The following is a 10,541-nucleotide window of genomic DNA, read 5'->3' on the forward strand; positions in this document are numbered from 1 at the left end:
TAGGACTTTAAACAAAAACCCCAACCCTCACAAATGGGGGTAGTTAAGGGTTAAATTAACTATCCTATATTTAAGTGGACATATAAGTAACATGTGACCAAGTATTATCAAAATATCTCCAGCCGTACGGAAGTTATGCAGTAACATATATTTCCCATAAACTTGTATGGGACTTTAAACATAAACCCCGCCCCTGGCAAATGGGGGTGAGTAAGGGTTAAATCACCTATCCTATGAATACCCGGCGTTGCCCGGTTTTTCTTTCCTAATACTTGTTGGGGAGGAAAATAAACAAAGGAGGAAGCTTTTGACTTCATATCCCCTCCTCATATATTGTTGTCGTATCCCAACCCCATATCCCGACCTCATATCCCGACCTCCTATTCTGACCTTCTATCCCGACCTCTTTTCCTGACCTCCTATCCCGACCTCCGATCCTGACCTCCTATCCCGTCCTCATATCCGAGCCTCCTATCCCGACCTCATATCCCGTCCTCCTATCTAGACCTCCTATCTCGACCTCGTATCCCGTCCTCCTATCGCAACCTCCTATCCCGACCTCCTATCCCGACCTTCTATCCCGACCTCCTATCCCGACATCCTATCCCGTCCTCCTATCCCGTCCATCTCTCCCGACCTCCTATCTCGACCTCCTATCGCTACCTCCTATCCCGACCTCCTATCCCGACCTCATATCCCAACCTCCCATCGCGTCCTCATATCCCGACCTGTAAGATGTGTACCAGGTATTGAAATATCTCTAGCCGTACGGAAGTTATGTGAGAACATACATTTTCCATTGATTTGCATGGGACTTTAAACAAAAACCCCGACTCTCACAAATGGGGGTAGTTAAGGGTTAAATTAACTATCCTATATTTTAAGTGGACATATAAGTAACATGTGACCAAGTATTATGGAAATATCTCCAGTCGTTTGGAAGTTATGCAGTAACATATATTTCCCATAGACTTGAATGGGACTTTAAACATAAACCCCGCCCCTGGCAAATGGGGGTGAGTAAGGGTTAAATCATCTATCCTATGTTTGTTGTTGACATAAGTAACATGTGCGCCAAGTTTCATGTTAATATCTTAAGCCGTTTGGACGTGATACTGGAACATACACACATACATACACACATACACACATTGGGGGACATGTATCAAAGATTTTACCCCTGTTTTGTGTGTATTTTTTTTTGCGCAAAATTTAGCGCAAGCCCTTTTTTTGCACATTTTTTTGCTCACGTTTTGGTAGAGCATGTCCTCCAGATGTGACCGAATCGGGGTACCTTGGAGTGACATCTATAGTACGCATGGATTTATTAACTGCGTACTTTTCCTTTACACCAAAAATTTTGCCGCAGGAGCTGTTTTTTCCCCGCAAATATAAGCCATCTTGGACTTAACATAGCAAGATGCTCTAAATCATCGATTCTATTTTCCAAATAGTGGATTGAGGAGATTACTATATTTACCCGCAATTTATGAAGCTCATTGCACTTGATTGATAAATTTAGCGCTTCTGCAGATAATTTAGAATTCGGGAAAAGGGGTAAAATGCTTCTACCATACACAAATAATGATACATGTCCCCCATTGAGTTTTATATATATAGATTAGTTCCCCTAAGCCTATTTGTGTCAACGTCGCCTCCAGAAATCTCCAGTCTACCCAGTCAAAGGCTTTTTCTGTGTCAAGTGAGAGTAGCATAATGTTTTGCTTGGAACGGTGAGCATATGCTATAGATGCAAATGCCAGGAGAGTGTTATCACGAGCTTCACTATGTGGGATGCATCCTGCCTTATACGGGTGGACTAGAGAGTCTAAATGTGAAGATAATCGGTTGGCAAGAAGTTTTGCAAAAAGCTTTGCGTCTGTATTGATGAGAGAGGTCGGATGATAACTAGGGCAAAGTTGTGGATCCTTGACCTGTTTAGGGAATACTATAATGTGGGCTCCAAGAAAAAGGGCCTGGACTTTACCCATCAGGGCCTGGACTTTTACCGGTGGGAAGAAGAAAAATACACATTTTCAATTCATCCTTGGTAAAAGGGGACTCCATAGCAGAAATAACATCATCTGAAAGAGTCAGGAGGGCTGTGGGCTGAATATATCGTACTGAAGAAGGAAGAGCAACAGATTTAGAAAAAGGAGTTGTCTGGGTTATAAAGAGAAGAGTAATAGGCCTGAAATGCATTAGCGATATCCTTTGTATGGCAAACAAGTACACCAGAAGAGGTCTTAATTGAAGATACAAAGAAGATCGCTCGTTTATCTCTCAAAGCCCTCACTAAATATTTGCCTGGCGTATTTCCCCATTCGTAGAAAGTCTTACCACATAGCTGACGATACTGCCTCCACTTAGAGTTGAAAAGTCTTTTAATTTCAGATCTAGTGTGTTGCAATTCCTGAAGAATTTCCTCTTGTTGGAAGACTTATGTTGAGATTCTAAATCATGCAACAAAGACAATAGAGAAGTGAGTTTTGCTGCTGCGGCCTTTTTCCAATGAGAACCATGTTGCATAAAAAAAAGCCTCTCAATACACATTTTAAAGTGAGAGAGGAATCATCAGCCATGTGGTCTATCTGGAAATTCTGTATCGTGTATCCATCAGACAGACAAAGGGTATCTAATAAGAGAGACTCATTAAGTTTCCAGGTGAAGAAAGGTTTCTGCAGAGAAGGGAGAGTAAAGTGAAAAGAGACATGGACACGGTCAGAGTATAAAATGGAGCCAATAAAAGTTTGTATAACATGTGGGAGAAGGTCATGTTAGCAAAATATATAGTCCAAGCGACTGTATGAGTTTTGGGGATTAGATTAAAAGGTATAATGATTTACTGAAGGGTTCACAATGCGCAAAGCATCACATAGTTGAAGTGAATGCAGAGTGTGAAGTATAGCAGAGAGTTTACTTCGAGAAATAGAAGAGGAGAAAGAAGAGGTATAAAGTTCTGGGGGAAGAGGAACATTGAAATCTCCACACAGAAGGCTACAACCATTAGCAAAGGATGTAAGGGAGTCCAGAGTAAAAAGAAAAAAGGAGGCTTGGTTCCGGTTTGGAGTATATATAGAAGCAACAGTTATTATCTAACCAGCAATGTCACAATTTAAAAATAAAAAACGGGCCTCAGTGTCCGCAAGTGTTGAGAGTAATTTAACTGGGATGGATTTATGATATCCAATGGACACGAGAGTCCGAATTAGTGGCATGGGCCCAAACAGGAAAATATCTATTAGTAAAAGAAGGGTTATGGCCATTTTTGAAATGTGTTTCCTGTAAGAACAGGATTTGAGATTTCAATTTGTGAAAAGCATAAAGAACTTTTTTAGCTCTTTTCTCCGGGATATTAAATCCCTTAACATTTAGGGATGTTACTGTTAAATCAGCCATTATCCCAAACATATCATGGGCAAATAAATAGTACTAATGTATCGGAGAAGGATAACAAAGACAAGACAGAGAGATGCCACTCCAGCCCCAAACAAATTGAAAAAAAAAAGATGCCTGAAAGAGGAAAAACATAAAAAAACAAAACTAACAAAAACAGCAACCTACTAAAACTAGTCGCATGGTATCTAAAGGTGCCATGCATATGGCATGGACTATACAGACCAAATAAACTAACCCTATTGGGGAAAGTGGAAAATGGCCGAAGCCATATAGCAAAAGATCACCATTAAAACAAAACAAGCATTACCATGATGATCATCTTAAACTGGTTATGGCATCTAAAAGTGTACAAAGGTATGGAGGCTAAATAGAACAATAATAATATAACTAAGAGCAAATGATATGTTACTATGAGGAGAGTAACAATATCTTTTATTTCACCTCTAAGACGATAAATCAGGGAATGTCCTAATTAACCAATAGCAGTAAGTTAAGCATAGAAAATACACGAAACATATAAAAAATATGCATGCTTTGACAATATACAATACATGTCCATGATGTAAGTCAGGTCAGAACAACTCAGACACTGTAGATCAACGCCATCGGGAGGATTTCCGTGACTGCCGTGGAGGTAGTGGAGATGGTGAATGTCCATCAGATCGAACCATTGACGAAGTACCAGGCATCCTTTGACTTCTATTAAATACAGATGTGTCCCAAGAAAAGTCCTTTTGAAAGGCAATCAAGTCCGGAAGATCCACTATATCCAAATGTAGAGTATGACAGAAAGAAGGCAAGTCAGCAGGAGTCTTCAGAGTCGGAAGAAAGTCACCTTGACGGACTATGATAGAAAAGGGGAATCTAAATCTGTAGGGAATCCGTTTAGCTTGCAATGCCGTCAATAAAGGTTTAAGAGTAGAATGTTGATAAAGAGACCATTGAGAGACATCAGGGGAAAATTTCAAATGGACATCAAGATATTTAATATCAGAGAGTGCTTGGGCCTTGCGCATAATGGCTTCCTTTTGTGCATAATAGTGATGCCTGCAGATTACATCTCTGGGTCGGAAAGGATCTGGGTTTTTAGCCTTCAAAGCCCTATGAGCTCTGTGCATAGCAACCATAGTGTCAGGCGGGTTACCTAAGACATTGTTAAAGATATAAGTGAGCACTTGCATGAGATCCTGAGGCAATACAGATTCAGGGAGACCCCGTGTGCGGATATTGTGTGGTGTCCCGGTACCGTATCCTATCCGGTACCTGCGTGTGTGGGTCCCCTTAGCCAGAGTCCCTAGGACGTCGGGGTCCCCATTGTCTAGTTCACCCCTGGTCACCTCTCATCCAGATTTCACTCATAGTTTATTTAGGAAGCATGTAACTATAATATCAATGTCTATAAATAGTTAATTACCTGTCTATAGCGTAGCAGGACCTGCGGGTCCCATGGTCAGGAGAAGTCTATGGTATTTCTGCTTAAGGACCTTTGGAGGTCCCTGTGACGTATGGTACCCATCACACTGTGTAACAGTGAATGACGGATGTTCGGACCAATCAGGTTCACCCCGCCCCTGCCCATATAAGGGAGCGTCAGCCATTGTCCTCTCTCTTGTTCCCGGACTGTCAAATGAGCAGGATCTGCACAGCTGTCTATCGCAGTGAGTTAGGCCTGAGCCTTGCGGCAACGGCTAATATATTCAGGATCGCGAGTGTATCAATCCCTAAACACTCTGCAGGATCACCGGACCTTATTTATCCCCTAAATCCGGACGGATCTGCAATAATTACCCTAAATTCAGAGACTTTAATTTCATTCAAGGTCCGCAACAATTGTCAGTCATTGAGATATATAGAGACTGTTTGCCTGAGACTGTTATTGTTCATTGGATGTACCACAAGCATCTAAGTAAAGTTCTTATAGTTAAAGTTCAACTACTTTGTGGCTCTTCAGTCATTTTATTACATGCACCTATCGTTACTGGGAAGGGCAGCAATAGGCCAGAGAATTACCTCAGCATAGTAGCCCTCAGCCTGGCGTCACGAAACATAGGGTTAACATTAACCCCTCATTTACCGAAACAATACCCCCACTACCAACACCCCCCAAGGGCTACCACAAAGCCTTTTTGGCCTTGCTCGAACAGGATAGTGTGTGCCTACTACAGTCACCATTAGTGAAAGTGTACTCCCCTCCAGAAAAAGAACTTTATTTATGTACTGTGACTTATACTCCGGAGTAAGGGGTTGCGCACACGGTGCTGTGTGGAGGAAGTGCGCATGTAAAGTGAGGGGGCAGGCGAACAGTATAGTATAGCTACAAGTTAGCGCGGGACATCCCTGCTCACGTGATCCAGAGATCCCGCCCACCAAAGCTCTTGGTGCCACGGCGGCCATTTTGTTGGAGTCTAGTGCCAGAAACCAACAAAGAGAGACAGTTCAGCGCGGGAAAAGGCGCAGAGTGCGACAACGGGCTGGGAGCTGTGAGGAGCCGGAACAGTATGGGACTCTGAGACATCAGATTGCCGAAATGAAGTCCTACATAGAGTCGCTTCAGCTACCGAACAACGCACTCAAATTTCAATTAAAGGCTGTTGAGTTTCAGGTCACCACTCTCAAATTTGAAATCTACGCGTTCAAATTCCAGATTAGAGAACAACTGCATATTTCTTTGGGACCTAGGAATTCAAGATCTATTTAAAGGGCCAGCATACCAAATACAGAGATGTCAGAACCTGCAGCCCCACAGTCCCCATCTGAACAGCAAGGGGGCGATGCTCCAGTGGCCCCACCAACGGGGTCTCCACCCCAAGCCAGAAGGGTGTTGCCGTCTTCACCAACACTTTCAACCTCACAAGGACGTGCTCTGCCTGTGATTCCAGCAAGACCTCCAGCACAGGCGGAGCAGGACCCAGCAAGTCCAGCCTGATCCAGACAAAGTGAGTGCTATGAAAGAGTGGCCTACACCCAGGACGGTGCGAGACGTCTGAAGTTTCCTGGGGTTTGCTGGATATTACCAGTGCTTAATCCCCCATTTTGCTCAAATTGCTGGACCCTTGACCGAATTACTGAGAGGGACTGCCCGGGATAATTATAATGGGCCGAAGAACACGAAGATGCCTTTCGAGCCGTGAAGTACCTCCTCACGGAACCCCCCATTTTGGCGTATCCTGACTACAGCCTGCCGTTCCGTTTATACACAGGTCTGGGGGCGGTCTTATCTCAAGTGTAAGATGGCAAAGAGAGGGTGATTGCCTATGCCAGCTGGCATCTTTGAGGTGCTGAGAAGAATGATGCCAACTATAGCTCCTTCAAGCTGGAGCTCCTGGCCCTGGTCTGGGCCATTACTGAGAAGTTTAAGGACTACCCCTTGGCCCATTTGAACACTGCTAAGTTGGGAACTCTTGAACAATGTTGGGCCTCATGGTTGGCCAACTATGATTTCAACATTAAGTATCGCAGCAGCAAAAACCAATGTTACTGCAAATGTACTTTCTTGCATGGCCCCGGGAGAAGCACCTCCCGCTGAAGATGTGTGGGAAGATGTGGAAATGCCTCCCTTCTACCGAAGGTTCGTGAGCCAGAGTGCTCTAACTGCCCAGGCGGGTGACAGACCTGAATCTCCCAAAGTCCCTGAAGATCTGTCCACCTGGAAGACACTTCAGGATGAAAGCCAGGTTATCGGGGACCTCCTAGACTATTGCCTCCGAAGGAAAAGGCCCACTCGGGTGCGCAAGGCCCACGGGGACTTCGAATTGAAGCGGTTGTGGTGGCAGAGGAATCACCTGTTCCTGCACAAGGGGCTGGTTTACCGAAATTCGCTGGACCCAGTTTCCGGAGACCGCATACATCAGATTGTGGTTCCCAGAAGAGATGTAGCCATGGTCCTGAATGCCTATCATGATCAATCCGGACATTTCGGGGTCCATAAGACAGAGATCACCGTCAGAAGGAGATTTTACTGGATTGGGATGCGGGGAGACATCGAGAAATGGTGTGCCGAGTGCTCCATGTGTAACGTGATAAAGAACCTCCGGAGGGACGCAAGAGCCCCTTTGCATCCCATCTATACAAAAGGCCAAATCAAATTGTTGCCTTGGATCATGTGAAGCTGGCCCCCACTCGATCTGGCTATTGTCATGCTCTAACTGTGGTGGATCATTATTCCAAGTGGGTGGTCGTGGTCCCTGTCAAGGATCTTACCGCCAAGACTGCTGCTCAGCTCTTCTATCGACATTGGACCCAACCTCTGGGGTGTCACGAATCGGTCCTCACGGATCGGGGAACCGCCTTTCAAGCCCAGTTGTTCCAGGAACTTTGCCGGTTGCATGATTGCAAGAAGCTCCGGACAACGGCCTACCATCCCCAAGGGAATGGGCTCTGCGAGAGGATCAATCAAGTGTTCATCCAGATGCTCAGAGCTGCCTCTGTTTCAAAGCACAAAGAGTGGCCTCTGCTGTTGCCTGAACTCCTGGAAATTTACAACAACACTGTCCACTGCTCTACGGGGTATACGCCCTTTTTCCTGATGATGGGCCGACATGGCCAATTGCCAAAGGATCAAACCTTCGGGCTACAGGGACCTTTCAACAATTCTCCTCAGGCTTCCCAAGGTTGGGTGTTAGAGCATTAACGAAGAATTGAGGAAGCCAAGGACATTGTTGAGAAGAAAATGGTGAAGTTCATGAACGCCAGCAGAAAGATTATAATCGACATGCTTCGGCTCAGCCCTTGCAGCTTGGAGATAAAGTGTGGCTCAGAAAATTTCCTAGAACCCATAAATTGGACTCCTTGTGAGAAACGGAGCCATACACCATTACTGCGGTTCCTTATCCTGAAACGGACATGTCCGAGATACAAAAAGACGGGTTCGAGCCACAGGTGGTCCACCGGAATAGGATAAAAGTGCCTGAAAGAAGATATGTTCGGCCCATCTCCTCCTACTCCTCCTGATCCTCCCGCTACTTCTACCCCACCTCCACCAAGGCCAATGAGAGAATATGTGCCGGGAGAAGGAATTCATCCCACTATGGACGTTCCTATGTTCCCATCTCAGCAGCCTACCATGTATTGAGGTATACCGTTCCCAGCTCCGTCCAGCCAGCCGCCGCTGGTTGTACCACCCAGTCAGTTGCCAGTAGCTATTGCTACCTGTCAACCACCATTGGTTGCTACACCTAACATCAGTCCTGCTCCAGTGACTGCTCCAGATATTGATGCCACTACTCCACCTGTCTTAAGAGAGCCCCTCAGTTCAACCGAAGATGTTGCTTCTGTTTCCAGCACTCCAGCTGGTCCCTTGGGGACTGAAGTTCTTGAAGAATCCTTAAGTGAAGGAACTCCTGATGACTCGGAGGTGGTGTTGTGGCGGTCTCAAAGGACTACACAGGGCAAACTACCCATAAGGTACCAGGACTCCCATTTAGTACCTGCACACATAGTACCTTTGATAACCCACTTCAATGTTCTGCCAATCACTTTTCAGTACCCTAGATTACTTACCTCAAGTTTCTCTAGTACATATATCAAAATAGAAATCTCACTTAAAAAAATAAAAAAAACACTTAGGAATTGTAGCATATTGATACCCAATTCCTACCACTGTTAGGTACACTTTTTCTTCTCTTTCATTGCGTGTGTGAGATGCTCTGCCTGGCAAGTAGGTGCTCTTACTAATACAGATTTAAACACGTAATTCTAAAAATAACCTAGTTAGGTTGTTTTGAAAGTGCTCTAGGGGTAAGTAGCATGTAGCCGATATATCCTAGCAGCCACCCTTACTGTGACCTAGCTTCCGGCTAGCCAGTATAACCTTATGTGTACTTACAGGTAACCTATTGTTGGCAAAGAAATAAAATGTGTGAGATAATAAAATTGTCTAGTCAGCTTGACGCTAAAGGTATATAGGGCTGAACTAATGTCTAGATAGTCTCATGTATAGAGAGTTATATTAATGTTCAGTTTAGCCTCCAAGAATGTGTAGGGAGCAAATAAAAGTGTCTTAGGAGCTAGTAACTATATGTCAGATAGCTGCCTAATTGTCTAGTAAGCTTAGAAGGTATAGTAAGCTTAATGAAAATGTCTAAGAAGCTAAAAACTGAAGGATAAATAGCTTTGTTAATGTCTAGATAGCATTCATGTCTAGATAGCACCAATGTCTAGATAGATTTCTATTGTCTAGTCCAGATACTAGTAAGAGTATCAGAGAATGTAAATGTGTTCAATGTTTACTTAGCATGCATAGCAAATTTATAGATCATCTTGTCCTAGTCCAAGTCCCTCTGTCTTAGGGGACAGGCGTTGAGGTCGACTTATCTTAAGTAAGGGGGTTTGTGATGTCCCGGTACCGTATCCTATCCGGTACCTGCGTGTGCGGGTCCCCTTAGCCAGAGTCCCTAGGACGTCGGGGTCCCCATTGTCTAGTTCACCCCTGGTCACCTCTCATCCAGATAGTTATTACGCTCATAGTTTATTTAGGAAGCATGTAAATATAATGTCAATGTCTATAAATAGTTAATTACCTGTCTATAGCGTAGCAGGACCTGCGAGTCACTTGGTCAGGAGAACTCTATGGTATTTCTGCTTCAGGACCTATGGAGGTCCCTGCAACGTATGCTACCCATCACACTGTGTAACAGTAAATGACGGATGTTCGGACCAATCAGATTCACCCTGCCCCTGCCCATATATGGGAGCGGTGGCCATTGTTCTCTCTCTTGTTCCAGGGCTGTCGAACGAGCAGGATCTGCGCAGCTGTCTATCGCAGTGAGTTAGGCCTGAGCCTTGCAGCAACGGCTAATATGTTCAGGATGGCGAGTGTATCAATCTCTAAGCACTCTGCAGGATCACCGGACCTTATCTATCCCCTAAATTCGGACGGATCTGCAATAATTACCCTAAATTCAGAGACTTTAATTTCATTCAAGGTCTGCAACAATTGTCAGTCATTGAGATATATAGAGACTGTTTGCCTGAGACTGTTATTGTTCATTGGATGTACCACAAGCATCTAAGTAAAGTTCTTCAAGTTAAAGTTCAACTACTTTGTGGATCTTCAGTCATTTTATTACATGCACACATGTATGCTCACATACATGCACCTATCGTTACTGGGAAGGGCGGCGATAGTCTGGAGAATTACCTCA

Source organism: Hyla sarda, chromosome 1 (assembly GCF_029499605.1).
Source record: "Hyla sarda isolate aHylSar1 chromosome 1, aHylSar1.hap1, whole genome shotgun sequence".
Taxonomy (NCBI): domain Eukaryota; kingdom Metazoa; phylum Chordata; class Amphibia; order Anura; family Hylidae; genus Hyla; species Hyla sarda.